This window comes from Sinocyclocheilus anshuiensis, unplaced genomic scaffold (assembly GCF_001515605.1).
Source record: "Sinocyclocheilus anshuiensis isolate Anshui unplaced genomic scaffold, SAMN03320099.WGS_v1.1 scaffold1885, whole genome shotgun sequence".
NCBI lineage: Eukaryota > Metazoa > Chordata > Actinopteri > Cypriniformes > Cyprinidae > Sinocyclocheilus > Sinocyclocheilus anshuiensis.
In genome coordinates, this window is record NW_015542322.1 from 664,808 (window position 1) to 672,844 (window position 8,037).

The following is an 8,037-nucleotide window of genomic DNA, read 5'->3' on the forward strand; positions in this document are numbered from 1 at the left end:
GTCGCTGGAGGAAACAGTCTGAACTGGATCAGTTTCAAACCCTCCAAGTCTGTTTTATAACTCTTGAGAGTCAGTTGCTTCATCCTGAGAAATTCACTCTAGTCCCTCAAAGTCTCTCTGAACAAATGCACACACAATCAAATAACGTCTCTTTTAGCTTATGTGCTGTTACAGAACTTTTGACACAATCTTATCATTCTTTGTGTGCAGAATTATTCAGCTAACCTGCCTCACAGTTACAGCTGTGGGTTTTAGATTTAAGCAAGCTTTTCTTTATCAACATCACAGACTGCTAGAAGATCTGGACATATGAAGTGTACAATCATTAGCAGGATAGATACGGGTTTGGAAAAACATGATGATAAATAAATGATGACAGAATTTTCTTCTTTTTTTTGAGTGAACTATCCCTTTAGATCTTGTATTCTAAGTCATAAGTCTTTCAAAATATTTCATCAGTATTTTCTGATGCAGTCATATGATTTTCAGATGTTGTTCATCTGGTACAGTGTGATGGGTGATTTGAACTGACAGATCAATCCGTAGGCAGCTGTGGTGATGTCATCACATAGGCTGCTAGCTCGATTTATGAAGTCACTCCTCTGTGTAGCTTCTAAAAACAATGAACCACAGACTTTCTGTCCTTCAAACCCTCACTGATTGGCATTATGGAACTGAACCAAGCTCTGGAATAGAAATCTGACCTAATCACATCCGTTGATCATGTATCTGTCATCAATGTGAAAGACTTGGATACCACAGATGTGCTCTCTGGACTTTCTCGGTCCAAAGAGAGACTATGGATGACTGTATCTCTCCTTGAATCTGTGTTATAGCTGCTTGGATCAACCAGTGGAAAAATAAGCCCATATATTCCTGTAATCATGACTGTCTCTGACACATATCTTGGTCAGCCCTGGCTGTCACACCCTCCCAGCCCCCTCCCCCCATTAACAGCCATCTGTCTCTCATTTGGATTTGTGACAAGGGCACCAGGACCTTGGGAGGTAGCGGAGGTAAGGTGGTGATGTGAAGGGTTTTACAAAGTCTTATCTATAGCACTCAACCGCCCCCCGGCCTGGTGCCCAAGGTGTCAACTAGAACATATTGATCTCCCTCTGTTGCCCATAAATCAACCGTAATTGTTATGATGCTGGCAACACTTTAGAGGATGTCCCCTCTTGTAAAGTTCATGTAAATTAACCAATGCAGTCAACATCATATGAGTCATTGACGTTTCAGTTGCCTGAAAGCATCTAAACACCATTTTCATGTTTCACATTTCCTTTCATACTCACTAAAACCCAAACAGAAAAAAGCAAACGTTGTGCCTGATCAAACAGAGATTAGTCATAGTGAGCAAAACATATAAAATGGACCAAACAGAAAGTTTATTTTATAACAATAAAAAAGGGATACTTTACAGTTAGCCGATCACTATTGCTAAATAAAACCTGACAGTGTAATCGGGATCCCAACATGGAACACTTAATAAATAGCGACTAACAAGATAAATAAATGTGACCCTGGACCACAATACCTGTCATAAGTAGCACGGGTATAATAGCCAAAAATATATTGTATGGGTCAAAGTTATTGATTTTTCTTTTATGCCAAAAATCATTAGGATATTAAGTAAAGACCATGTTCCATGAAGATATTTTGTAAATTTCCTTCCGTAAATATATAAAAACTTAATTTTTGATCAGCAATATGCATTGCTAAGAACTTAATTTGGACAACTTTAAAGGCGATTTTCTCAATATTTAGATTTTTTTGCAGCCTCAGATTCCAGATTTTCAAATAGTTTTATTCAGCTTTCAGATGGTGTATAAATCTCAATTTCCAAAAATTGACCCTTATGGTCCAGGGTTACAAATATGTAAATAATGTTATTTCTATTAACTTTAGCTTTGACTAAAAATAATTCCTTACAATGGAAATAAATAAATATGTAGATTTTTTTGAAGATTATTTCTATCTCACATCAGCTTTCAACAAAAATAGTGCATTACAGTGTACAAGTACTGGTACTTTAGGCTTTAATGAGGTAAGGAACTACAGTTCCATGAAATGTTGCTTCATGGCAGCGGATGTTTATATAGAGATCTTTTGGTGTGATTTTCTCACCTAAGTGGTGATTTTTTTTTCCTGCAGAATCATGGGTAATGTAGATTTTCCACTGTGAATTCCTCTGGTAAACACTATTCTTTGAAAATAGGTTGAAATAATGCAAACTGATAGATCAACAAAAAAAATCACATATCATTGATTAACAATCTTGAAACTCACAGTATATGTCTTGAAGGGTTTTTATGAGTTATCTTTAAAAATCAGTTTCCCTATGGAGAAAATGAATGGAATTTTAACTTCTGAAACCCGACTGTTGCACTATTAGAAAATATTTGACCACAGAATGCCGAGATTGACCAACCAGAACTGAGTATAGTCCAGAAAGCCTGAAATATGAGTTGTTTAACCTTAGAACACCCATATTTTGTTGAATGTTTAAATCCATGTGAAGCTCAGGTTGTGTCTTTTCTTATCTATAAAGAGACTATTATGCTTTCATCATCTTAGTTTTATATATGTGCTGCTTAATTATATTTAACTGAGCTGTATATGCTTTTTATCTACTGTATTTTTGTTTCCTTTCATTTTCTGACTTAACATAAAGCAAAGGAACTGCCGAGATGGAAATTAGCCATTCATCTAACTCATTTATTTGAATGTTGATTAATGTACGCTGTCTCTTTTTAAATAAATAATAAAAAAGGAAAGACACACAAATGCAATGAATGTGAGATTTTTTTGAGCTGAATCGCATCATCCCCACAGCCTCACACCAGTACGTCCATTTCCATACTGTCTGGCTTCTTTCCTTGTCTATTAGCATTTAGTGGCTACATGTGGTTTCGAGAGTCACCTCAGGGCATCTCTTTGCCTTGAGCGAACTTTCCTTTTTATTGAGAGGAAAAGAAGAAGAAATGAAGTGGCAGCAAGTGTGGTTGGAGGCCAGGACTGCCCATCTACTTGCTGGGTGGCATGTTGTGATGCCTGTGGCTTCCTCTGCTCTCCAGTTTTCCAGCCTAATGTTCGATGCACTTAAACCCTCTTTCTCCTCCCGCTGTGAGCCAGCGCATCAGATATGTTACATTACCCACTATGCATAATGGATTAGCAATAAATCTATTTCTGTAACAGGGCTATGTCTCCTGCATTATGTCTCTGAGGTCTTTATTAGTGAATACCAATGATTTTGTGCAGAAAGAACACAACCAGAGAGAGAATGAAAAGGGGTGATGAGGGGGAGGAATGGAGCTAAAATAGCTGTTGTGGAGGGTGCTATATAACCCAGGGAGAGAAATGAGTTTGGTGGCACTGTATTATTCAGTGTTGTTAAAACACTGATGCATTCTCGGCATCAGAAGATAATAGTTTCGTAATTCGTGCATCAGAAAATGAAAAAATGTGATGTATCAGAAAATTACATGTAATTTCTGATGCAATTCTTTCAACCAGTGAGCATGATCAGGCCCATATGGAATCTGTGCCACAGAAAGCTTGTTAAGTTTTTCATAGAACATAGTTGTTGTTTTTTTTGCCACACACACACACATATATACCAATCTTTAAAACTGTTGGGGTCAGTAAGAATAGTAAGGATGCATTAACTTGATCAAAAAACGACATTTACATTGTTACAAAAAATCTATTTCAAACACATGCTGTTCTTTTGAAGTTTCTATTCACCTGATATTTCTCCAAAAATCACATTCACCAAAATTCTATCCCCACTCATTGCAAATTAATTCTAAACTAAATTTCATTGTTGGTAAATATAAAAAAGTATATTAAAAATGTTTTACTAGCTAATTTTATTATGATTTCAACTGCCAGTAAAAGTCTAATACTCTGCTTAACACATTTTAGCATGTTTAATTTCATGCCACATTATTCTGCATATTATCCCTTAACATGAGCTAAAGAGCAAACAAAATGTCCTTTAGTTTTGTTCGAATTCATAATGTTCCAGTAGATAAGCTTGAGAAAAGAATTCATCAAACTAAGGGAGCCACAGGTGTGAACCCTAGTCTAGAGGTCACTGCCATAATTTTTTAAGGAATTTGTAAGGTATTGGTGTTTGTGGTGTTTATCTCAAGCTGATAAATATTCAAAAAATATTCTTCAAATGGAGCAACAAATTGGGCACACCATGGTCTCCCAATAGTTAGAACCTCCAGCTGTTTTTCTTTTTTTTTTTGAGTGACAGGTGATGGGCAGCTGAATCCACAGCTAAGGTGGGCTGCCTCACTTCTTAAGAATAAGAATCTGGTTTTAAGAATATCTGCTGAAATGCCTGGCCACATATGAATTGCAGTGATGCAGAAAGGATTTTGATTATATGAAAAGTCTTGTAGAGAAAACATGAAATAGGGAATCATGACTCAAATACTCATTTAGGAGACTGTATGCTTGACACAGTCTTGATCCTTCTGAAATGAGACACATGGTCTAAATACGGATAAAGAGATAAACATTCAGTGTTATCTATGTGGGCAGCAGCTCACAGAATTCTTGTCACATACAGTGTAAATTTACACCTATATTTTTGCCAATCACTTTCTTGCCAATGTGACTTAATTACAATTACATAGGAGCTTATACTTTTCTTTAATGCACATTTTAAAATAATTATATACAATTTATATAAATACACTACTATTCAAAAATCACATATCAGTAAGTTTTTTTTTTTTAAAGTAAAGTAATACTTTTCTTCAGAAGCTTGCATTTAATTGATCAAAAGTGACAGTAATTGCTCCTGAAAATTCAGCTTTGCCATCACAGGAATAAATAACATTTTAAAATATATGATGTTCTTTTAAATTGTAATAATATTTCACAATATTACTGTTTTTACTATTTTGTTTAAAAGAAAAGAAAGCCTTGGTGAGCATAAGACTAAGATACAAAACAATAAAAAATCTGATCGATCCCAAACTTTTGAAAGGTAATGTGTATATACAGTACATAAAATATGGTTGAAAAAAATATCTAAAACATAATACAACACAATGAATTCACAGTGAATGACAAATATCTTTATAGCTTGAGCCATGTGTTAGTGTACCATATTCTTTTGTTTTACATGGACAATTGTGTCAATAGACTATAATGGAATGTCAGAAGACACAGCCATGATGCCTAAGCATGAACTGAACTTGGACCTTTTAACTGACCCAGGCCTCATGCTGAATGTAAAGCTTGTTTGACTTGTTGACAGAACCGCATGCATGCACAAGGCAAAAGCAGATACAGTTGTCTGTTTAACTCCTTCTTGGCTTTGGTATGTATGCTATGACGTGGGAGAGATACTTAGTAGTCTCCAGACATTCATCATAACAAATATCATAAACAAAGCAGCATGTTCATTCTCTGTTTTCCACTGATATATACACTCAATGGATTGCAGAGTACAGACAGACTACAAACCAACCTTTGTTACTACACAAAGACCCAGTGGTAAAACATGCATCATTCACCACAATGTACATTCCCAGATATACAGCGTTCTTAAAGTGGGTACACACACAAACTGGATGCTTATGTACAATGACATAATTGTTAGATGAGCATACATTCATACCCAAACACACATGCAAACATGCAAATATATAGAGTTCTTCACAAACACACAGTGAACAAACATTGTTTAATATAATCACACAACTGGGACAAATACGCTCATCGCCATGTCACAAGTAACTGCCAGCCTGTCTACACATGAAAGAAAAACAGGTGCAGAGGATCCTTGTGTCTTTTTAACAACAATGCCATTTGTCTTATGTCTAAAATAAAGCTTTCAAACGGTTTTCTTGTCAGATTACAGTGCTCTTAAAGGAACAGTTCACCGAAAATAAAAATTTGCTAAAACTTTATACTTAGATGTAGATTGTTTCTTCAATAGAACCGATTTGGAGAAATTTAGCATTCCATCACTTGTTGACCAATGGATCCTCTGCAGTGAATGGGTGCCGTCAGAATGAAAGTCCATACAGCTGATTAAAATATCACAATAATCCACAAGTAATCCATGTGACTTCAGTCCATCCGTCTTGTGAAGTGAAAAGCTGCAACAACAAAACAAATTCATCATTACGACATTTTCAGCTAAAATATATATCTTCTATCCATAATATTGCTTTCTCCAGGGAAAAATCCATTTCATCTGAATCAGGAGAGAAATATGCACAAGCACCATTTATAAGCAAAAACCCAATCCAATGCAGTTCTAAATATGTTTTTTGATATGATATATATAATTTTGATATGAGAGGACAACAGGGGATGAACTGCTTTTATTTTTTATTTATTTTTTACCAGAGAAAGCATTATTATAGGTTATCGTATGTTGGTATTTTGACCCGAAGGTTTAAAGTTAAAACGCCTCAAATGATGAATTTCTTTATTACATGCACATAGTTTCTCGCTTCAAAATATGTTAATTGATGGACTGGAGTTGAGTTGTGGAATATTGTGATGTTTGTATCAGCTGTTCGATCAGACTCTTGTTCTGACGGCACCCATTCACTCACTGGTGAGCAAGAAATTTAACTCTGTTTTATAAACCTGTTCCGATAAAGAAACAAACTCTTCTACATCTGGGATGACCAGATTTTCAGCAAAATTTCCCTATTTTATTTTAGCTCCAGAAGCCATTTCACTCAGTGATACATGCGTCATAAAAGGGAATAAATGATCGTCAACTTCCGTTTCATGATAAATTTAAAGGTAAAGTATGCAATCATACTATTATACTCAATTAATGGATGCTGTCTGTTTGTACAACCAATGGCAGATGAGAGTGAAACCCTGTTTGAAAAAAAGTCATTTTTTGCACTTCTGTTTAGTGATGAAATTGCACATTTCAGTTATATTTAGTGATTGCGTCCATCAGTAAATTATTTCTTAGAAGAAAACAGGCCCTCTGTTCTAAAAGGATATGGGCTAAAATAAAGCATGTGTGATGTGCACATCAGACTAATACATCTGTCTTGTTTTTTCAACTTTCCACAAAGAAAATGAAATACTTATTCTTTGTTTTGCTCAAAGCCTATAATAATCCATCTTAATGAGGTGTCAATCAAATGACTATTGTGTGTTTTTCCACATATTCTTTGTCAATACATCTCACTGGCTTTGTCTAGCGAACTGTTTTCTCTCTCGCTATCAGAAGGTGCAGTAATGAAATGGTCTGTTCTCTCACTAGTCTGTTAATTATTTCTCTATTTATTTAGCGGTTGTGCTGTGGTAATGGGAGGCCCTGGGGATTGTCTGACTCCCATGCTAAATAGCCTGCATTCCAATCCCTTGATGTCCAGACTAATACCATCCTCACTTTCATCTCCATGGCCTGACAAATTAGCACCCATCTGATTCCCTATAGTGAAAAATAAGGGGAGAAAGGGCCGCACAGCATCCTGGAGGAATCTTCTGACCATTAAAATATCAGTTATATATAGATATCTCTGTCATGGAGAAGTTGTTCCTGGAGTTTTGTAAAAAATAAAAGTAAATGTTTTAGCACCAACCCATGTTATCCATAAAAAATCTTGTCCATTAAAATTATTTTTCTTTTAACATGAAATAACATCCTCTCTGTGCCAAAAAAAAAAATAATGGCGTTATAAAATGGCATTTCTGGCTTGTTTTAAATTAATGATTTTATTTATTATAAATAACAATTTTATATTCATGTATATTCCTGTTGTAAGCATAATCACAAAATGTTGTTAGATTTATGCTTAAAACAAGACAGAATAAATGCATTATATAAATGTATTTTATATAAAAAAATATTTTATATACATTGTTTGTATATTTATATTTATATTTTGTATATTTATATTTTATATAAATATTTTGTATTTTATATAAATTGTATATCTATTATATAAATGTATTTTGCTATATAGATAATTTTCTAAGCTTTATGCTTAAAATGATAAGAAAATGATAAAAAATGTTTTAAAT